Below are 24,932 nucleotides of genomic sequence, written 5' to 3'. Positions count from 1 at the left end.
GACAGGAAGGCGTTAATGCTGCTGAGTTCATCCTGATACAGGCACAAGTTCTAAAGTACATCAACGAATGAATAGCTAAATAAGTTAATAAGATAACAGATACATAAATTCATAAAAGATAAGAGATGCATACATGAAAAATAGATTTCAGTACTTCAGAAATGAACAAAAAGTTTGTTAACGATATTGGTGTCATAACTACTTTTTGGAATCCAATTAAGTTATGATTACTGTCAGACGGAAGTGTGTCGACGTATGCGATGATGTCTTTTGAGTCCCGGAAGTAATCCCCCTTGTGTTCCATGGTGGGAACTTGACCTTTTGGATTGACACGGAGAAATTCCGGGTCATGTTGATCCCCAAACAAGGTGAGAACATGATCCTTGTACTCGATTCCTCTTTCTGCCAATGCGAGCCTGCACTGTATCAAAAATAACATTTAAGATGCGGGTATTACCAAACATTTTCTTTAATAAAGAAGAGATGCTATATTAACGTATATAATTATATATATATATATATATAATTGTCTGCCTGTCTGTAATGACCGCTCAAGGGGAACACGAAATGAGGTTGTTATAATCGAATCATGGTAGACAGATTCGATTATAAATGAGTGGTTCATACTTTCAAAGTCCGATATGACACATGTAGGCCTATTTACCTAACACAGCGTTACTTTTAAAAAAATGCAACTATAATAGCATCATTATTGTTACTTCTGTGTACATGCATGCCTGTACGTGTTAAAGGCCCTACGTCATACTTAGACTTTTTTGCTTCTTCTTCTTTTCTTGCATAGAGGAGTGGGCCCGTATACTTACCCTTAAAGCAATAGCGATGCAAACAGTTCGGCCGTTGCAGACAACATATCATATTCCAATATAATCTATCATACAGTGTTGGAGTTCTATAAAACTAGTAACTACTTTTATTATAGGTTTTCCCATTCATTTTCAAGCTTTTTTCATTCAGTTTCAAAAATGTTTACTTCAATTTCGTCGCGGGATGTCGGGAATAGGCCAATCTTACTTTCAAATTCGTCTTTCGTCGTTTATTTTCAAATAAAGTCCATTCAATTTAGTCAGTCTCACTCGCAGCACTCAAAACAGCAGGAGCGATTTCGTCTTTTGTCAATCATTTTCGTTAAATTTTCATTCATATTCGTCTCATATGATTTAACAGTCATTCATGTATTTTTTTTTCTGTAACCGTTCACATTTTACATTTAGGAGTTAGCATACACACGTGTCCCCCCCTCCACACACACACACACACACATACACACACACACACACACACCGAACCACAGATACAGACACACACACAAGCAATCCGAGTACACACTGATACAAACAGACGTACCGTCTCGCATACGACAACATCTGGCTAATTTGAATGAAAAATTCATGAAATTGTGTGAACAAAAACGAATTTGATCTTCACATTCTGCGACCCGTCAGCGGGTGGGATGAATTTGAATGACAATTGAGATTTTGAATGCTATGTCTTCGAAAATGTTTGACGAAAAACGAATTACAATGACAACTGACGAAATTGAAGTTAGGATTTGGGTTCCACTCGTGCTTCTCGGGACGAAATTGAATAATAAATCTTTGAAATTGAATGACAAAAGTGCGCAAATGGATGGGAAAACCTATATTAATTTGCACCCCGACATTACGCAATTTGGTGAAAAAAAAAAATCATTCAATGTTATTTGATGTATGAAACAGACGTGGATTAAACTCTTCATACGGCTTCCTGAGCACAAAAGGAGACCTTTGGCTTGATGCGATAGCTGTGAAAACTTCTATTGAAGTGCCTTATATGTTAACTGGTTTCTTCTGATTTTATTCGTACATGCATATTATTAAACAGATATAGACTGCTTTTCTCCGAGGCAGTGTTGATATCATTGTCCCTCGAGACGCCACTTAAAGCACACATTATGACATAATGAAATGATGATATAGCACAACTATAAAGAGTAAATGAGACATGGGGTGAGGAATGGAAAAGAATAGTTAGGGGAAACAAGGGTGAAATAATATTTATTACAGCGCATACTCACTCTTTGTGAGCAGCTCGAACGTTCCGAGTGGTAGAGCAGTGGAATTGACGACATGCTGGTTTCTTATTCCGGTCTGTCCAGCGTTCAAACTTGGTGCCTTCCTGTATCGGCGTCTGAACTTCGATACGTGCGTGCACTGAAGTGACCAGAAACGATAAGATATGGACCAATATCTCCTCAATAGGCTATGCAGTGGCCCCGAGTCGTATATCAACAAGGCATACAAAGAAAAGTTTACTCGACACAATCAGCTGCGTCATTCAGGCCATGGACGTGGCAAAGAGGGATGATCTTTAAATATATGCAGAGAGAAAGAAAAAAAAAGGAAAGAGAGAACACTGACTTTCAGTCAACTTGTTCGGTTTGTCATTTTGAGGATGTGTCATCAAGTATGAAAAAAAAAAAAGAATTATGATTATGACCTGCCATGAGGCTTTCCTGGTTGACAAATGTACCAAAATGTATACGCGCTATCCATCCTTGATGTTCATTCCGTGGTAATCAGCAAGCATTCACCCACTACTGGTTAAAAAAAGGGTGGATAGTAAAGTGAATATGTATATGTATGGCTCCAATGATGTATGTATATTGATATACGTGCACATGTATGCTCATGTACAATGATAATACAGGAATCAATAAATCAAATCAAATCAAATCAAATAACAATGTTAAAGACAATAATGACAATGTGATAGAAATTATAGCATCAGGATGATTTTATTAATACTGATAATGATAAAAACAATAGTAATGATAGATACTGCTACTACGACGACTACTACTACTACTACCACTTCTATGACTACTACTACGACTACTACTACTACTCCTAATAATAGTATAATCATCATCATCATCACCACCATCATCATCAACATCATAATAATAATAATGGTAATAATGTTATTACACGTGATAATCCGCTCCGCACGGGAACCTGGTGGCCTGTAGTCTATAGGCATTTCAGAATTCAGTATGGAACGTGCTACTATGTAACTCAACCATACTCCGCGGTCTGTGGGTTAAAAAAGAAAATCGCTTCCTCATTCCACCCAACTCTTCTCCAACACCCAGTTTTCACGTGTCCTTCATGCAGTTTTGGCGGGTGAACGCCTTGACTTAAAGTCCAAAGGTTGAACGTGGTACATAGGCTCGTTACAAGAGGATTGTACACATGGAAGGTATTGAAGGCAGGAATATTATGGATATTCAAGTATACATATTATAGAAACATTATGCTGTCTTTTTTAGTTATGTTTTCAAATTATCTAGACACTTATACACGAACACACACACACACACACGCACACACACCACATACCACTTACATATGAAGAGGTTGTTCGCAAAAACCGATAAGTCCATTTTTGAAGATTTTGAAGTACGGTCTCGGTCATAAAGTACAAGATAATACCTTTTAAATGACATATTGGTCCTTACATATCAAGGTACATTTTTGAAGTTATGGTCAAAAGAAGCAAACTCTTCATATAGTATATATATATATATATATATATATATATATTATCATTATTATTATAATTATTATATATACATATGGGTGTATATATATATATATATATATATACATATATGTTGAGAATTCACGTATTGGCTCCACGAAGAAATGAAGAAATAAACTGGTAATGCATTCTTGTCTTGACAAGACTCCTGAAGAAGGCGGAGGCCGCTGAAAGTTTGAGTCGAATGAACTCATTCTTTATTGGCAAAAATGCATTACCAGTTTAGTACTTCATTATAGCACAGTGGCGTATCTAGGGGGGAGGGGGCCAAGGGGGGCACGTGCCCCGGGCGCCACTCCTTAGGGGGCGCCAAAAACGAAAAAAAAAATCAAACGAAAAAAAAAAAACAAACCTCGCCCGGACGGGGGGTGTGGGGGGGGGGGGGGGAATGGGGGAGGCAGAAAACCAAATCAAACAAGATAAGAACAAAACATGATGATAACGTGGACAAAATGACAATGTTTACTGTGTTCACATATGTCATTAATAAATATATTTAGCAGGCAAAATGTTACACGGAGAAGCGGCTGCAATTTCTTTCGTTCTGAAGCGATCGCCGATAAATAACAGATCATGCGACAATTGAATTCAAAAGCTTGCTAAAACTTATATACAAATCAGTGTGAGCATTTCCTGAACATGTTCTTATGTAGGAAGTACGGGATTCTCTTCAATATATGGTTGATAATTTAAGTAATTATTAACATTATGATATGATGGCTGGTCCGGCTGGATTTATGAATGGTAATATACTGACAAACTGAAAAAAAAAATCACAAAGCGTAAGAGTTATAGTGCAAGCGAGCGAAGTGAGTGAGCTCCTTTTATTTTTCATTTAGGTTGGCAAATAGTTATATCGTATGATTCTCAATAATGATATGGTGGCTAATTGATAGAAATTGATATAAGTTCGAGAGAGGCATATATAAGTTGTAGAGAGTCAAAATTCTTGTATTATTGCGAAGAAAACGCTGCAGTTTTCTTCAGTACATGTATTTGGTTGTGAATCACGTTTTTCCTAGATACGCCACTGCTAAACCTGCGCCCTTATATGTTGACCTTTTTTGTGATCACCGCAAGGCAACTACATAATGTGACCGTGCACCTCAAAACGAACATAAAGTCGCACACACTGATTTTGCGTGAGGACTGAAAATAAGTGAAATGGGTCAACCTAATGGAACTTGACTTTTTCATATTTTCTGAAAGAGCAGGTCTTCTTTTACATCATACTGAAATTTGGTATCATAAAAAGGGCAGGAAAGTGTGTTTTTAGCAGTTTATCTCGCCACATTTTTGGTAGAATAGTGTGATTAGGTGTGTCTTTAGAATCCCTTTTTCATTTCTGAAAAACCTTGTCCACACTTTCAACTCTAACAACTTTTGAAAAGATAGTGCTACTGCTTTGAAAGTTTGCATTGACTATTGACAGAATGTGTTAGTGAGGCATGCTCAATTTCATTTTAATCTGATAATCCCTTCATTGTTGTTACTCTGGTGGTTTACTTCCTGTTTTTTGTCCCATTCATCGCACAGCCAGCACAGTTTGGTAAAGATTAAGCGCTTGAATAGACACTGTACTTCAGAGCCTCTTTTCTCAGTTCACACTTTTCCTGAGTTTGTGCTTTCTTTCCAATATTTAAATAGGTTAGGAGAGTCCATTTGATTTGAGTTATACATCATTTTAAAGCTTAAAGTCTGCTCTTTCAGAATATGGTCTTACCTAAAAATTCATGTCTGGCGACTTTTTGTTTGTTTTGAGGTGCAGGGTAATATACTGTATGTACATATATATATATATATATATATATATATATATATATATATTTATATATTTATATATACATACATACAGATACATACCACAGAGGGCAGCATACCATTCCTGAGATCATGGCCCATTGAACTTTCTCCACAGCTCAATGAGAACAGTGTACTATGTGAGATCAATAGTTTGCTATTGGTGGATATAGGAGAACTTCGCAAATAACATGTTCATCATTCATCTTTCAAAGTATCTCATTCTACGATGATTCATTGTGGATCTATCCTACCGAAAGTGAATTTGCTAAAGCCTCTTTGTTTGGCAGAACATGTCTTTGTTCTGTCTGCACATAAAGCTACAGTCCCTCGGTTTTCTTTTGCCACAAAAGAGTGTACCACACCGTAGGCCTACATAGAGGCGATCTGCAATGCACGAACTGAAAAACGTCATCTTATGTATTGAATATATCTGTGATGTCTACGCATTAAGGATGACCTTTAAGGAAGTCCTTTAATGATAACTGATGAGCAAGTTGCTAAAGCAGCATGAGGCAGACAGTTTCTATTTAAGTCCCTTTCACAGCTGTATTATAGTGCTGATCGACAGGAAAATGGTTTTGAAAACAGATTGTGTTTCATGATTTTGAAAGGTACACTAAACAATGAGTTCCGACAGGCTTCGATTGATGTAGAGCAACTCAGATGCCTGTCTATCTTATTATACATAGACTCATACACATGTTTATTCCACATTAACACTTCCGTGTTTGGACATAGCCGTCATACTTGCCACGACGCCAAGACTTTCAGCAAGATCTTCTCCTTCTCGTTTGCTTGGTCTTCAAAATCCTTGAATAATGTGGCAGGCACCAACTTAGGGCATTAACTCTGAGCACACGAGGAATAATTTTGATGAAAATTTAAATTATACTGGGAGGTAATTGTTCGGGTTAGGGCAAAATACCTGACTTGTCTTCAACATGTGATCCAAATTGTCCATAAGTAGTGAAAGCAGTATGACAATATCAACGTATTCTGAGGGTCAACCAACATAATAGTTATCTAGAAATCGACAAATTTATTTCGCTTCCTTTCCAGAGTTCCACGCAATTTGTCACCGTCTAAAGATACAAATTATATAAGCCACTGAGTGTCTTAAGCAACTATTTTATCCATATTCATCAACAGTAAGACATTGAACTGAAGTCACCACCCAGATATGCAGCGAAAAGTCCTGCCCAGTTCCTCACTTTTGTGCAGGCGAATTAGAGTTGAGGAATTGCTTGTTCCTACTTAACTTCATGAGGATCTCCAATACGACACTGCGTTCCGGATAAAGCAAACTGAAACTAGAAATGTCGCTATGGCGACTGATGCCTCCGCCATAATGCATGATTCTCCCAATAGGTGTGTAGTACAATGTCTTCACAATGTGTGATGACAGTTTCACATAACTGGCAAAATATCGAAATAATAGGTTTTGTCAGAAATATCTTGAATGTTCACTTTCCACGAACTGGGTTTGCTATAATTGTCTATTAAAGAGTGCAGGTACACATATTTGGGGTATTGAAAATTTGTACTTGACTTCTGACCGACCTTATTATAAGTTTATGCATTGAGTATAATTTTCAAGGTATGAAGAAAGAGTGTAATTACAGTACAAAATATATCTCTTTTTTTTCATTTAAACCTGACCTTTGACCCTTAACCTTTGACCTTCTGGCTGGAAATTTCCAAGAGAATCTCCATTAAGTGATACATGTACACATATTAAATTTTAAAACTAATAATGCAACCATTGCATATACTAGTATATGAGGGAAATAGTAACATTTTGAGGAGTTGGCCTTGACCTTTGACCCCTGACTATTGACCCATGACCCCTAAATTCCCTAGATAATCCCTGCCAGTCAGTACATGCATATGTACTTGTACCAAGTTCCATGAAGATACATTGAACCATTTGCGAGAAAAGTTATATTGCAACATTTTCACCTAACCTTTGACCTTTTCACCTTTGACCTTATGACATGAAACTCTCTCTGGAGAATCTTTACGCAGTAGTTCATGTCTACACTAAGTTTCAAGAAAATAACTGCGGGCATTGCATAGATATGGGGGAAATAGCAACATTTTTAGCATTTGACCTTGACCTTTTGACCTTTGACCTCTTGTCAATGTCACTAGAATCTACTCAACTAATTGTCCCATCATACATCATCCTTGGACCAAGTTTGGTGAAAGCTGCTTCATCCAGTTTTGAGTTATCACGTAAACAGATAAATTTTAGGATTTGACCTTGATCTTTGACCTTTGACCTCTGTCCGATTTCACTGAAAAACTACTCAAGTAATTGTCCCATAATACATCATCCTCCAACAAAGTTTGGTGAAATTTGCTCCATACAGTCTTGAGTTATCGCGTAAACGGATACAATTTCATGATTTGACCTTGACCTTTGACCTTTTACCTTTAGCCGATTTCACCCAAAATCTAATCGAATCATTGCCCCATCATTCTTCATACTTGGACCAAGTTTGGTAAAATTTTAGTAAATATTACTCGAGTTATCGCGTAAACGAAAGCGGACGGACGTACGGACGGACGGACGGACAACCCGAAAACATAATGCCTCCGGCACCACTTCGTGGCGGAGGCATAATTATATTAGTCTGCCATATCATTTGTATGTGTATATTATAACTAAAGGGAAAATAACCAGAAATGAATATAAAATATTCATAAGTGGAAATTAGTTTAAACACAATAAAGTAATTCGTAGACCACGTGCTGTCAATCAATACTATTTTACTCATTAGTAGGAGCACATACACACAAACACACACACACACAAACACACACACAAATCACAAGAAAACTTGCTATGCTGTTCAACACATTTCATTTTCTTTTCATTTCATGTTATTGTTTCTGTATGGTACGAATTATCAACTTTGATCACTTCGGAAATATACACATGGTTTATAATAATTCATGGCTGATTTTGTACATGAAAAGTAAGCAAATTATTGTGACAGAGAACGGAGACACGATAAAAGAAAAAAAAAAGTCAAGGCACCATACAGGAGGATCCCCAGTAAGCCAAACTTTATATTGGGCCCTCATGCACATTATTTCCGGGCACCTTGTCCTTTGTCAAGTGCTTTACAGACTGAGAGAATAATGGCATGCTCTTGGTGTACAGCATGATAAGTTTCAGGGGGAATTTTTCTGTTCCCCTGCCATTGATATATATATATATATATATATATATATATATATATATATATATATGCATGCATATCCTTTCTGAAAAGGTCGACCTTTCGAAACTGGACTTTCCTGGAGAAACCGTTGGGTGCGCACGCGCAAGGTAAGAGTTCTGTGGGTATATGTAATAAAAACCTCTGCTCTGATCAATAATTAGTCACAGGCTTTTCATTTCAAGAGAGAGTTGTTTCGGGGAAAGTACCATTCCTATCCAATGTGTAGGTTATTTGCCCTTTGCCATTTTGAACGCATCCTCAGCACATACCGTTGATTTCTTTAAACATTCTACCAAACGGGGGTGCACAAATTTAGAATTTCTACGATTTGCTGTCTAAAGGCATACATAGATTACGTGGGGTGTGACAACTCGCAGAATTGCCTTCCTGAAGTTTGTGATACCGCGCTTTGTTATGACGCTTCAATATAATATGATCGAAATATGTCTCCAGTTACGAGTATGTTGTTGTTCATATCCACTTTCAACTTGGGAAGAGTAACTCCGCTGCCAAGCTGTGGAGATGATGCTACATGTTCTGAATGTAAGTATTTTTTTCCAATTCCATAACAGAATAACTTGTTGTCACATACATAATTGTCACTGATATTATGCTCTGTGTTACTGTTTGTTTCACGCATTTTCAAATGGAACTTTGTTAGATTGTTTAAAATCACGTCAACACAAAGATGTTTGCCCATTGTTTTTACGAATTGCTATTGAATATGTATTTAGATCAGAAGATGGGACCCAGATGGAATAGGGTTTACTCTGATTTTGGTTACCAATAGAGTATTACAAGGTGGGGTTCTATGTCATCTAATGTATTTTGACTGTGTAATATATTGATGGGCTCCTTCACCATTATTAAAGGCACTTGGTAAAGGATGTTACATGAGCCATATGTTTAGTGGTTCTTTTTCATATGCTGACGATTAATATTGATCATTTTATCCCCAAATAATTCTGCTCTGAAGGAAATGCTTATCATTTGGCAAAATTATGTTTTCTTAAGGTGAATTAAAATCTAACAGTGATGAAAGTCAGCATATATCTGAGTGTGATAGATTTGCAAATTAATCGAGAATACGACAAAGTTGTGGACAAAATATTTTATTCACATTATTTCGAATAATGGAATGTGTGTTAATCTGTAAAAAAACTTCTGGTGATTTGAAATGTTAATGCTGATTCTAAATATGCAAAGTGTGACGTACATAACGCCCCTTTTTCAAAGAATTTGCCGCAGCTTTTACGGTTCTCAGTTATGTCCATTATTTGACTTCTCATTAGATGCGTTATTTAGACATTGGGGAATTGCGATTCGTGGGACATACGGCGTGGAAAGTTCTATGAGAGACACATAATATCTTGGCCTTATCTTACTTAAATGATGAGTCTAGAAATATGGTTTCATAAAAGGTGTTTGCGTTTGACAACAAAATCTTTAAACGTAAGGAAGTTGAATTGGCAAGTGTGAAATCGCACCAACATTATAGGTATAAAATAATTACTTGCTAAGTATAAAAAACAAATGTAGTCAGATGAATGCAACCAAAATAATATAAGAGTTATAAACACACACGTGCAAAGGCAAATGAAAAGAGGAACACAGTCATAACAGAAACATGCAAACGTGACGACGTAACGAAAAGTAGCAATGAGACAAATACGGTTGATATGACACGACCATGCCGATATCTGGGACGTTCTTATAAAATGTTTTCGAGATATCTTAGATGTTTAGATGAATTCTGTTAGCCTTTCGGAAAGGAAGCATGCAAGTACTTTTTTAAGTAAGACAACAATTCCAAAATGAATATATGAATAGATCACATACTAAACCTTGTGTTATCATACTTTTATTATGTGATGGAAGTTGGAGAGAAAGTCACATTCCACAATGCACGATGCCCCAAAAGTCTCGACTTTTGAAAAGAAGGCTCAGGGGATATGGTCTCAAGAGGAAAGATATTTCAGGGGAAAACTTTTGTTACGTGAAGTAGTAACGTTGTTTCTCTCTCGCACACATCAATGCGATTTTTTTTTTAGTGAGCTGTAGATAGGATTCGGAATTGAAAGGGAAATGATGAAAAGAAAAATTAATGAAGACATCTCCATTGATAATTTCAGATGGTTTCTACATCGGTTGTTATCAGGAGGAATGCGTGCAGAACGATTACCGGCTTAATTCCATTGGGTCAGAACATTTTATCGTCGATAACTGCACGGTGTTTTGCCGAGAAAGCGGATATCCCTTTGCCGGAATCTCCAACGGGACTGAATGTACATGTGGATATGAATTCGAGTGTTTAGACCACAGTCATCGGCTAAACTTAACAGACAACTGTGGGATACCTTGCCCAGGTGATAACGAACGTTGGTGCGGAGGATGGGGGAAGGTCATGGCCTATATAGGTAAGTTTGGATATAAAAAAAGTGTTGTTATGATGACAAAGAACAAGAATTATCGTTCCCGCTCTGCATCAGTCATTTGTATCTGTAATCTGCTTTGATTATTGGCAGATATATCTACAAATATCATGAAGTCTATAAGTCAGTTAAGTCACACCATGCCATTTATGGGGAGTCTGGGTCTATATAGTTCAAACATGGGTAAGTTGTAACATAATCCTCTACTCAGTATCTGAACAAGAGTCGGCGTTACTAGCTCTACCACATCAAAGCATAATCTACAATCTCTGCTTGGGAAATGTGAGCATGCCTTCCACATCCTATATCAAAAGAAATGAGGTGTAAAAAGACAAGAAACTGTTTTACCTCTCTGATTAAATTTTTGAAATATTTGATATGGGTTTTTTTCCCATCAAACCAAGCCATCTGCAATTAAAGATACAAGTAACAATCTTCCGTTGGAGCAACGTTGGCATAAGTCGACACTGCCGCAATCGGTAAGCTGACGTTGGCTCAGCGTTGGGCGAATATCTTTATGGTCGCCACTGATGGACGTTGGATACTGGTTCTGGTTGGCTATCCTGTGTTGGGCCAACATTGGCAGTCTGTGTTCGGCAAGGTCGTGATCGATGAACTTATGATGGAGCATGGGTCATTGTCTTACTTTGTCAGTGATTCACTGTGGATATTGCAAGGGTATCCTACGTTGGGCCAACGTTGCCAATGGTTGGTAACGTCGTTAGACGTATAGTCGGTGAAAAACCATTGGCTCAACGTCGGGTCATTGTCTTTCTTTTGTCACTGATTCACGGTGGATATTGGGTGGTTACCTCACATTGGGCCAACCTTGGCAATGGTCGGCAATGTCGTAGTCTTATTATGAGTTGGTGAACTATTAAACGCTGGCTCAACATTGGACCATTAGTTTAACTTAAGTCACTGATTTAGGGTGAATATTGGTTCGTTTATTCGTGCTATTATGAGTTGGTGAACTAACGTTGACTGAACATTGGACCATAGTTTAACTTTAGTCACTGATTTACGATGAATATTGGTTCGTTTTCCTTCGTTTCAATGTCAGCCATGGTCGGCAAGTTCGTAGTAGGCTATTAATAATGTTGGCTCATCTTTGTGCCATTGTCTTAGTTTTATCACTGATTCACGGAGGATACTGGTTGGCTATCCCAAGCTGGGCAAGTGTTTGCAGTGGGTGGCACGGTCATAGTCCTATAGTAGGTGAACTATATTAAACGTTGGCTCAAAATCGGGCCACTGTCTAACTTTTTTTTTTCCAAATAGAGGTAATATACCTCGGCCCAATGCCTAATTACGTATGTTGTACGTTGGTCTATTGTCATAATCATAACATTGGCCCAACGACTTAGCCATCGGTCCAACGTTGGCTTAGCGAGTAAAGGATCGACGTCACTGGACGTTTGACCAACGTCGCGTCGGTACAATGTTCGACCAACCATACACGTCTTACTTTTGTTGATGTTGCCAACGTTGCAACGTACCTTTGAGAAAATTTTTTTGTGGTAATTACCACAGAATACCACAGGATCAGTACCACAGCATATAACACAGTACCACAGGAATACAACAGGAAATATCCCATGCTCCTCTGCCTCTTCTGCGAGACTGAGTGCCATCTGCTCTCTCACTATCACACTTTCTCTCTCATATCTGGGCACTCTCATAAACTCATTTACATACACAAATACAAAAGATTTTGCATCCTAAACAAATAAGCACATCTGTGCAAACACACACAACCTAAATTGGTAGGCAGGACTAATAAGAAGCTAGTCCAGATGGTGTCACCCTGGACTAGTGTTATTCTAGTAATGCTAGCTTGACTTGCTTATTGGACTACCGTGAAGTTAGTAATGACTACTGGACTTGGTAAGCCAAGGCAAGTACAGTGCACTCCCGTTACAACGAACACGGTTATAACGAAATTTCGTTATAACGAAGTAAATCTTCTGGTCCCAAAATTATCACCATTAAAGTCTGTGGTACAAAATTCGCTTATAACGAACACGGTTATAGCGAAATTTCCGTTATAACGAAGTCTTTTCCGAGCGCCACAGACAAAGAATAACAAAAGAAATGTGATCCGTTATAACGAAATGCGAATTGCTTTCGAAAATACGTAGCGGAACAAGCATTTATAGCGTCTCTGCATGGGTGAACGCTTCACACCACTGTGTGTTCGCTCCTTGTGTCACGCAGTTTCTGAGGGGAACTTGCGTTTACAATTGTAATACAGTTATCCCATCACATTTTCACATAGCTTTCCAGTGTATGATGAGTATTCAGCAAACATAATATGATATATAATACGTGGTTCCTTGTTTTCGTTATATATTGTATTTGTTCGGTTATAACGAAATTTCGTTATAACGAAAGAAAACTGCCGGTCCCGAGCATTTCGTTATAACGGGAGTGCACTGTAATGACTTCTGGACTTGCATAATGCTAGTCATGATGTTAGTTAACACTGCTGGACTAGGGAAATCAAGCTAGTAATGAGCATAAAACTACTCATCATGTTAGTAGTGATTGCTGGACTAGTTAGGCAAAAGATAGTCAAAGAGTGCTGGACTAGCACAAAGCTAGTCATGTCTGCTGAACTAAGTTACTAGCTTTGGATTTCCATGCTAGTCATGACTGCTGGACTAGCATGAGACTTGTAATGGATGCTGGACTATGCTGAGTATTTAAAGGCTAGTCATTGCTGCCTGACTAGAAAACGACTAGCTTTAAACTATAGTGTAGATGGTGTCAAGTTACACTAACATAGAGCTAGTACAAACAGCTAGACTAGCTTATTGCTGGTCTGGCCCTTTTGACTAGCTTTCACCAAACCTAGTGCAGCATGCGTGACAAGCGAAAGCTAGTCAAGGTCTCGGAGATGAATCTGAAATGAAATTACATTTATGCAGATAATGTAACTGTGACGAAAATACATTAAAACAAAAGCAATAATATCAGGTTAAAAATCTCAAATTTTATTCATCCAACGAATGCAGCAAATTAATGTAGGCATCATGAATATCACAAATGAATCTTACATAATTGAAAAGAAATTGAATTGCAGCATTGAATAAACATATGAATATACAGGGTTACATAAAAACACTCAATGCACAATGGGAAGCATGAAATAAATCAAGAGTCGAGCTCTACAACTGCATATCTCCTTATATACAACATTTATATAAAATTGAACCCGTAAATGGCCATGTGTTGTGAACTTGCAACCCAAAAGGGTGGACCAAAAAAAAAAAAATGTTATGATTCATTGTTACATGAGCTCATTAAGCACATGAAATTGTGACACGGCAAGTGATAGAATAAAATAAAAAACGATGAAGGTGCGGGGGAGGTGAGGGGGAGAGGGGAGAGAAACGGTACACATAAAGTCTATGGGAGCGATTTTTTTAATTATGTGAATAACTTTGCTATACTAGGAACTAGGCAGTTGATTTTGGTTTTTTCTTACAGCTAGGACAGGTATAATAATCCAACTCCAAATGCATTATAAATTTCTCAATGATAATTATCTCAAATCAAGTCACAAAAGCTTTAATCATATGACCAAGTCAACTTAACACTATGAGAGCAAATTTATTATAATTCATAATTTTGGTATAATATGGGCTACAAACTTGATTTGAGTCTTTCTCATCCTTCTCATTATTTCAGCTTCATAACGCATGTTTTATTGTACAGTGTATTAAGAACTATAAATTATATGTGGCTATACAACTCGAAATCTGTGTCAAGGAGTAGCCGCAAGGCAAAGTCTGAAACTAAAGCAGAAATTCATTCCCAAGGATTGTGTACTAAATGTACAGTACATGTATTTTGGAATTTAATTAGAGAAATCTGACTCTGGTTGCTTTCTTACAAATGATTATAACATAGGCATATAGTAATAACTCATTGAGATAATGTGTGTGGTTCCTATACAATTTCGTTATTACAGAGTATATATTTCATAAACTTTCACACACAAACACATTACTGTCCATAAGAATAAGATGTAATGAGGCTTGCAGTGATGTAACATCCAATACAAATGTAGGTACATGTAATGTATTAATCTGATCTAAAAATACAACAAACGGAACAAATTCTCTAAAAATTTCTGATTTTGACTTTCTTTTTATATCATGCCATTTTGTACAGAAAGGATGCATTTCTGAAGGTGGTATCAAGGTATGAAATCAGACTAGTACAAGACCGATGTTAGTACACAAAACAGTCTGTCCAAAGGGGTTTTCCGAGGTATTGTCATGAACAACATTTCATGAATATTCTTTATCTTTAAGGTATCTACTTAAAACGTATCTTGACTGTAATGCTTTCGGGTCTGGAGAGCAAGATTTTTTTTTCCTCTCTTGGGGGCCCTATTCTCTGCCCCCCCCCCCCCCCCGAGCTCCAAGGAGGTTATCATAGGTATTGAGGCATTGTCATGAACGTATATTCTTCACCTATAAAGATATCCACATACACCATATCTTGCCTATAATGCTTTTGGATCTGGAGCACAAAAGTTTCTCCCATCTTCCCTTGCCCCCCCCCCCCCCCTCGACCACATGCTCAACATGAACAACCTTGGGACCCTACCCACTAAGGATGATCCCAACCAAGTTTGACTGAAATCTGGACTCCGGTTTGAAGAAGATGGACATGTGTTTTTTCCCCTTGGCCCCCACCACCGAAACTTGGGTCTTTCCATGAACAAACTATATTCTTTATAGGTAAATGTATAGATCTACAAATAACATATTAACTGCATTGTTTTGGGGTCTGGAGAAGAAGCTTTTAAAGATTACCCCCTTTTTCCCCTTGGGGCTGTCCCCCTGGGCCACATGCTCCACATGAACAACTTTTGGTCCCTACCCCCTAAGAATGATCCCCACCAAGTTTGGTTGATATCCGCCCACCAGTTCTTGAGAAGAAGATGAAAATGTAAAAGTCTATGCACGACGCATGTCGAACAAAAAGCGATCGATCGCAATAGCTCACTCAAGCCTTTGGCTCAGTTGAGTTTAAAATAGACACAATGAACATTACCCACTTCACTAGCAGTTGTTAAGACCACATTTTGAAAACAGTACATGGATCGACCAGTCTCTGTCCTAAAAATAGATCAATTTTTTTTTTCACCAGAAAGCCAGTTTCTGACTAAAGGCAGTTTATTGTGTTACTGATATTTGATCATGTAATATTCAAATTAAATATCAACTAGCACTAATTGACAAAATTTGAAACAGCTAACCAAAATAAACTAACAATTATACCTCAAATGACCTTGTTTTTTGACTTTTGAGGCTTTGACCCTGTCATGTGACTTCAAAGTGTGTCATAAGGGGAAAGTTACCATAGTGCACCTATTATCCAAGTTTGGTTACGATTGAAGTTCAAAAAAGTTACTGAAACTGTAACAGATGGACACATGGAAGGAAGCATGGACGAACATACAGAATTTGGATCGTTTTGTGTCATCACAATATTTGGTGAATACTGCCAGTTGTTTGGGAAAATAATATCTTCCCTATAATAAGGTTGTTTTCAGGGGCAGCTTGAAGTTTCAAAACAAACTCTTTTCATCGACGAGCCCTGTTCTACTTTTAGTGTTGAAGTGCTGCAGTACGTCCTGGTAACAGCTTCATGTTCAACTACAGATGAGCCTGATGAGGCTGACTCTTCAACAAGAATGTAAGTTCCAATTTCAGAGGAGCATTTAATGTATCTCAAAAGAGGAAAAAGCAAGGATATGTACGTAGGCCTATACACCGATGGTAGCTGTCTCTTCTCGTTGGGCTTCTAATCTAACGTTGGAATTGTGTTCAGTCAGGGGCTTGGTGGGAGCTGCAACTACTCTCTCTCTGCCTGAGTTGATGAGTGGTGTCATAGCTCCTCAAGGTCTCCAAACGATACTCAATGAATCCCGAGATCCTTGTCATACAGGTACTCCTGAAATATAAGAATGCATTGTAGGTCAAAGCTTTTTCTCGAGTCTCAACAAATTTCACTTTGGCACAGAGTTGACTATAACTGATGAAGATCTGATAGCAGTAGAAATACATGTAGTGGCATTCTTATGGAAGAAAACGAGAATAGGTTTATAATAAATGAACGGCGCAACTGGCATGTTGGAGCTTACGTTACATTACGTTACGTTGGAGTTTACGTACATCCAACCTAAGTCATGGAATCAGACCAATCCGCACAAAAAATATATTAGACATCTATGAACATGTACATCAAAGATTATCAAAAGCCCCCACATTGCCTGTATATTTGCCCAATGATTTAATTAAGACATAGATGCAATTAATTTCCCTGTAAAGGCCTTTTTTTTTTGGGGGGGGGGGCTCATGACCATATCCTGAACAACTTTGGGTCCTTGCCCCCTAACTAAACAAGGATGATCAACTCCTAGTATGGTTGAATTCTGTCCACTATCTCTGGAGAAAAGTTGAAAATGTTCAAGTTTTTGCAAGCTAGATGAATAAGATACCATGTATGTCACTTAAGCTTTCTGCTAAAGAGGGCTAAAAAGTTGTAGATCACATAAACTTATGAGTATAAACTTACATATCCTTGTGCACCTTGTGTGGTGTCTCACAAAGTGGGGTACTGCATCGCAACTGCCTTGGCTTCAACGCGTCTTTTGCTCACTACTTGGGTATCTGAATTTAAAAAGGAAGCAAGAAGAATGTTAATCATATTCTATGAAGCAAATATATAACATCAAAAAATTGACCCTCATTTCAATCTTTTAAGGGGCTGAACTATTTTCATGTTTTTTTTTCTTGGCATTAATTTCTATTGCTATTCAGTACCGCTGTTTCAAGTACATTTATTCATGTGCTTCTTACACCAAATATCAGTTAATACAAATGAAAATTTCATGCAGATGGGTTAAGTGTGGATGTGCACAGTTAGTAGAAAAATACAAGATGTGATTATCCATCGAACTTTATGGCAAATCAATTTCCATTTTTTTTATTCATCATTATTATAATTATATCATAAGTATTAGGACTATTATCATTTACATGTGGCCCAATGGGGCTACCAAGAAAATAAGTCAGCGCGGAGTCTTGTAGGTACACTCTGTTTACATGTTTCATACAAGTATATCAGTCTTTATTTTTAAATCTATAACCATCACTTCATTTACAACGTTATACTTACCGGTCCCTTCATTTTTTTTTTTTTTTTTTTTTTTTTTTTGGGGGGGGGGGGGCACATTTGAGACTGTTATTCTCTATATTTGAGAAGACAAAAACAAAAGTGAACAGGCAAATTAGATGGTGCTATATTGCATGGAAATGTATAGTACAAGACATGACAGTGGGAAACTGGTTTTCCAGACCAGTATTCAAACAATTGAACTTACGCTGTACAGTTTTCTGCTTCCATTATCAACAAGAAATATGCTACGATGATCTGGATAAGCAGGTGTCTCCTTGGAGCAGTCAGAACTCCTTCCATCAGCTATTGAAGTATCTCCTCCCCCTTGGAGTGATGTGTGTGTTGAATTCCTGGGCAAATAAGTAAAATTTAAAGGTTTTACAAATCATACAAATTATGGCATGAGGATAATAGGTCCCTCCAGTTTACATTATAAACTTGAAGTGCAAAATCATTTAATATACATATTTGCCATAAGCAACGTTCAGCTCTACTTACACAACTCAAGACTGACCATAACATGGTTTTCACTTCTGTCGATACAGCAAGTACACATTTTTCTTAAATACGAGTACTAACCTCTCAAGGCTTTCATTTTCAGAGAGAAGGACAGCTCCAAAACTGCTCCATGAAGAATAATTAATACTTGAAAATCATTTCTTCAAACAAAACAAAACCAACAAAGCTTTCAGTCTCTTAATGTAGCCTCTTATGTAATTACTGAGACTCTAGAATGTAAAATGAATGTGAATCAATTTCAAACTAGTCTCCCTTCATTAATCATCGTGGAAAACAACAGAATAGCTTACAGCAGGGTTAGTGCAATGGAAGTCCATATCTCAGAGGCTCCTTCGCTGATGGTGGCCCGGTGTTTCCAGCATTCGTCAACCCTGCATTCAATGGCTAGTCGTTGGCCACATCTGTTACATGTACTTCTTCAATCTGGTGATCTGCACCCTCGTGGTGTGACAGAGACTGTACAGCTATCAATCTGTCTTCGTTCTCCAAATGATGACCCCTATACCGAGTTCCTTTAAATCACCATCACTCCCGAAGAACTGTCATGTTACGTCTTTTTATCTGGAGGAAAGCATGAAAACACAATGTTCAGAAATGGATTTAGAACTCATCTCCACAAGACAATATGCAGTTCCGTTTTGTCCACACAAATACTAAGTGTGCATCAATAGAAAAGCTAGAAATTACTTTTTAGCTACATCGATCAGCATATTTAGAAAGACCCAAAGATGATCTCTGCCAAATTTCAATGCCTAAGGTGACCTGTAACTTTCATAAAAAACAATGTTCAAATATAGTACCCGTTGTCGTCTGCTAAAAGGGGGATCGATCTCCATGATGTGTGAGCACGTTGATCTTCAGCTAGAAGTGTGATGTCACAGTGGACTAATACTTAACAGTGCATGCATCGTATTTCTTACTTAGATGATTGCCACACATGACGTGGGAGTGCAATAGCACTATGGTATTCTCCCAGCTGTGTGGATGCTCGAATGTGGTGGCAAATAAAAGTCCTTTTTACTACATAGGTCATCACAATTATATAAATCACCAAATTTCACCATTTTTTTTTTAATTACCGTATCAATCGAGATCACCTTCTGGCAACACAGTGTCAGTGATTCGGCTGTCGACTCAATAGTAATGTAGAGTTTCTAGACGCTTCTAGTCTATTGCATTAACCCTATTTCAACTGGGCTATTGGAGACCAAGTTTTTACGGGGGGGGGGGGGGGGGGTCAATTTGACCCCCCTTCAGATCTCGGCCGCCGATCGCGCGATCGCCGCAAAATTTTGCCTGAAAATAGAGCCGGATGTCAACTACAAGATTACACGGTCATACAATAGAAAAAAATGTTGATTTTATATTTTTGAATAAATTAATTATGCAAATTTATGCATGAAATTATATTTTTACATATAACTCCAACAAAAAGACTGAAGGATTGCTAACTTTTTGTGTCAGAGTTCCTCAAGACACATCAAACAATTTTCTTTTAAAAAAATAGCGCAGTCAAAATTAGTTTCTTTTGTTTTTTTATTGTTTTGTTAATTTTTCATGTATTTTACTGTTTTTTCGATCTTTTGTTTTTCATTGTTTGTTTGGTTTTTTTTTCCAAAATTTGTTGCAGGCACTTTTTCAAGCTTATCTACATTAGAATTGATTAATTTCAATGGTTAAACGTTGAAATAATCTAATTTATATCAATTAAACACAAAAAACAACAAACAAACCACAATTTGCATAGGATTTGCACAGAAATCATGAATTTGAGCTGTTTTCAGGTTGGTATGCATATGCAAAACATTGCGTAACTTCAAAACGGTGTACCCGGACATCGCAAATTTGGTCTCAAAATATGCGGGAGACTTCAATGAAAAAAAGTCATGAAATGACGCGGCAAAATCTTTGCGCGTTGCGGAATCGTGGCGTGAAATGTCGAGAAGGGGGTCAATTTGACCCCCCCCCCCCCCCAGTTAAAATAGGGTTAATTATAGCACAGCTTTATATACGTCGATCTCTAACCGTGGTCTAAACTCGACCAGACGTCTCCCTCCACATACTTTACAGTGATCATCTCTGTGTGCATGATGCTATGCTTGTAGTCCATGTAGAGTTCATACCACTGCACTGTAGACCTAACGTTAGGTATATAATACCGCAATGAGAACCGGACCTAGGCCCTAGGATGTAGCTTATCCTGGAAAACCGTTCAATGTAGGCCCTAGATGTTTAACAGTGGTCTAGGTTCTGCTTCTACTACGTTCTAGGGCTAAATCGTGATATCGGTCCCCTCTCATTCTGCGTGTGTGTCTCCACTAATGCGCAAAGTCTATGGAGGTTGAAAGAAGTCCCCCGCTATAGCGGTGAAGGGTGAGTGGGGACCTAACCGGAGTTCTAGACTACCTACTAATACTAGTTGGGCCTAACCCGTTAGTAATAGTAGGCCTATTTCGCGTTAATGCTGTTCTAGTTGGAATAGAATAAATGAGTAGGGCCTACAATTAACGCCAACGGTTGTGAGACTTGTTTAGACTAACGCCAACGGTTAGACTTTTACAGTTAGACTTAGAGTATTATGACATGTTATGTTGTTCATGTTTGCTTGACTGTCAAAGTTATATTCTTAAAGAGAAAATGAAATAAATTGCTTTTTCTGTTTGTTTAATAGGCATCAAAATGTAAAATTTGTATTAACAACTATAGATCCGAGTCTCCCTAAATCGCCACGACCTATCATATCCATGATAACGTTTATAACCTGATATCTTGCCAGTGTAATGTTAGATCTTAGAGAAACTAATAGAACTAGACACGCGCCCAAACCAGGGGAAATTGCGGCTGGTGATTGGCTTAAAGTAAACACATGACAGGGGAATTCTCAATTTCTATTGGCCTAACCAAATGCATTCAAATATGTATTCACTGGAATTCACCCTAGTTCTGCCAGCTTGACTTACTAGTTCACGGTAGTTCCTTCAGTTTTACTAACATGCGCTGTTTTCGTAAGATCAACGAGTTTATGATAGTTTCTCCACTTCGACTAGCTTTACACTAGTTCCTCCACTTTGACTAATTCTTGGCGTATACACTGCAAACTAGTACAGCATACAATTTTATGCTAGTCAGACTTGATTGACTAGCTTTGGGTTAGTAAACCATGGCCTGATTTAATCCAGCAGAGCATTACTAGCTGCATTGCCGCATTTTACTATCATCATGTTCGTATAGCAATTTTTACTAACCGTGCTCGACTAGTTTAATGCTAGTCAGGCCAGGAATTGACCCATTTAGGTTGTGTGTGAAGTATGTGAAAACCCTGGGCTGTGACTGGTGTTGTTGGCTTGCTGGACAAGACTGGTAACCTGGCACGTTCCTTATTGTCATCCCAATCTACTGGGTTCAAACTAAAATTTAGACGTGATCATCATCCCAATGATAATGAGAGAAACAAAAATTGTGTAGCCAGATATTCACATTTTCACAAAGTGACATTAGCCGGTGGAGCCTGTGGTACATTACCACACAGTGTCTGGGTAACATACATTCTTGTGATAATTTATGTGGTACCACGAGCGTTCACACACACTCACAGACAGACAGACACACACACAGACACACACACACACACACACACACACACACACACACACATACATATAAGCATGCTCGAACATGCATACACAGACAGGAACACCATTTTCATGAACACCTATTCATTATCAGATCAGCTTTCAACCGATTTATGCATTAAACTTTCTAAAGTGTAACAAAGCACCACGTGTGCTGCCAAAAATTAGCCAAACAGCGGGGGAAATTGTCACAAAATCTGATGTTTATTGATTCCGTAAGAATATTATGACATGTTATGTTGTTCATGTTTGCTTGACTGTCAAAGTTATATTCTTAAAGAGAAAATGAAATAAATTGCTTTTTCTGTTTGTTTAATAGGCATCAAAATGTAAAATTTGTATTAACAACTATAGATCCGAGTCTCCCTAAATCGCCACGACCTATCATATCCATGATAACGTTTATAACCTGATATCTTGCCAGTGATGTTTGAAAGCTTTTTAAATGGTCCTGTTTCATTTTTACGTTTTGACTTTCTCTTTAGATGTAAAGGTCCGCCACTAGGTCGTCGAAAATAGATTTGTCTGCTGGGTTTACGTATATAATTACTTACATGTCATACACTTTATCTTCATATCTTTCCGCAGTCTCTTCCTCAAATATCTCGACGGCCGGTGCTTGTGGTGAGCCGAGTGGTAAGTGTCTGTACTGAGATAAAAGTCTCCAATAGAACATGGCCGGCGGAACAGGGGGGGGGGGGGGGGGGGCTTACCTCCTCCCCCCCCCACCCCCATATTCTTTTTTTTTTTACCCCGGAAGTGCGTAAATGGCACTAGAAAATAATAGATAGAGAGCTTGTCAGCTGAAGCAACCCGGAAGTGGATGAGTAGGACGAGTTAAAGACCTTTGTTTGTTTGTTTGTTTGTTTGCTTGCTTGTTTGTGAGCTGAAGAAACCCGGAAGTGGAATGAGAAAGATGACCTGAAGACCTTTTTTTTTTTCTTCCTTTCTTGTCAGCCGAAGAAACCCAGAAGTGGCATCACAAGTTGCGCTCAAGGCCTTTTTTTTTTTTTTTTTTTTTTGCTTGTTGGTTCATGAATGAAACCAGGAGGTGGGCCCCAACTTTTGAAAACGTGGCGCCGGCAATGAAGAAGGATGCATTGGTCATCTTGATAGCTCCCTAATAGAAGGGCATAGGCGCCGGAAGTGGGGGGGGGGGGGGGGGCAGGGGGGGGGGGGGGGGGGCGGTCGCCCCCCCCCCCCCCCCCCCCCCAATCCAAAAAGTGGGGGGGCAAAACGCATTTTTGCCCCCCAAAAAAGCCCCCCCCAAAAAATAAAAAATAAAAAAAATAAAAAAAATAAAAAAAAATAAATTAATAATAAAAATAAATGAATAAACAAAGAAAATAAAATAAATATGTATATATATGAATAAAAGGGAAAAAATATGGCTACAAACGGCAGCTTTTGGACTGTAAAATGTCAAAATTTTCAAGCTCGCTCGCTTCGCTCGCTCGCATCCAGCAGTTGAGCCCGGTGCGCCTCCCCCTTAATTTCTAAAGCGAAAAACATATAGCTACGACGGCAGATGTTGGACTCTAGAATGTCAAAATTCTCCTAATGTTGCTGACAGTAATTGCCAGTAGTTGCGCCCGATGCCCCCACCAAAGCGAAAGATAAAATATAGCTACAAACGGGAGTTTTGGGACTGTAAAATGTCAAAATTTTCAAGCTCGCTCGCTTCGCTCGCTCGCATTGAATCGTTATGCCACTCTCCTAATGTTGCTGCCAGTAATTGCCAGCAGTTGCGCCCGATGCCCCCCTTAATTTCCAAAGCGAAAGGTATAGTTACAAACGGGAGTTTTTGGACTGTAACATGTCAAAATTTTCAAGCTCGCTCGCTTCGCTCGCTCGCATTGAATCGTTATGCCACTCTCCTAACGTTACTGCCAGTAATTGCCAGCAGTTGCGCCCGATGCCCCCCCCCCCCTTGATTTCCAAAGCGAAAGATATAGCTACAAACGGGAGTTTTGGGACTGTAAAATGTCAAAATTTTCAAGCTCGCTCGCTTTGCTCGCTCGCATTGAATCGTTATGCCATTCTCCTAATGTTGCTGCCAGTAATTGCCAGCAGTTGCGCCAGATGCGCCGCCCCATTAATTTCCAAAGTGAAAGATATACTGTAGCTACAAACCCCTTTTTGGGACTGTAGAATGTCAAAATTTTCAAGCTTGCTCGCTTCGCTCGCTCGCATTGAATCGTTATGCCATTCTCCTAATGTTGCTGCCAATAATTGCCAGCAGTTGCGCCCGATGCGCTCCCATTTATTTCCAAAACGAAATATATAGCTACAAAACTCCAGTTTTGGAACTGCAGAATATCAAAATTTTCAAGCTCGCTCGCTTCGCTCGCTCGCACTTTATTGTTATGCCATTCACCTTATGTTGCTGACAGTATACTTGTCGATCGTTTCACACCGTCATTCCATAATTCATGTAAGGAAAACTTACAATGTTCCTCAATGACTGCGTTGTTGAATGTATCACATTCCGTAATGTATTGTAGTCCCATTATTGC

The 24,932-nt window shown here is 38.4% G+C and overlaps 2 long non-coding RNA genes across 2 annotated transcripts; one reads left to right on the top strand and one right to left on the bottom strand.

The window, feature by feature from the left end:
• The first annotated feature begins 9,075 nt into the window (after positions 1–9,075).
• Positions 9,076–23,050, top strand: LOC139720001 (uncharacterized). The gene is made up of 3 exons (XR_011710146.1): positions 9,076–9,176; positions 10,766–11,050; positions 23,005–23,050. It is a non-coding gene; the product is annotated as an uncharacterized lncRNA (long non-coding RNA).
• On the bottom strand, positions 16,677–19,535 carry LOC139719933 (uncharacterized). The gene is made up of 4 exons (XR_011710141.1): positions 19,075–19,535; positions 18,471–18,615; positions 17,663–17,757; positions 16,677–17,038 (listed from the first exon to the last, which is right to left on the bottom strand). It is a non-coding gene; the product is annotated as an uncharacterized lncRNA (long non-coding RNA).
• Positions 23,051–24,932: the final 1,882 nt, after the last annotated feature.

Source organism: Diadema antillarum, unplaced genomic scaffold (assembly GCF_040938485.1).
Source record: "Diadema antillarum isolate AM-2024a unplaced genomic scaffold, OU_Dant_1.0 scf00000001, whole genome shotgun sequence".
Classification (NCBI taxonomy): Eukaryota; Metazoa; Echinodermata; class Echinoidea; order Diadematoida; family Diadematidae; genus Diadema; species Diadema antillarum.
Note: the sequence above shows the minus strand (reverse complement) of the source record. Positions and strands in the feature narration are given on the sequence as shown.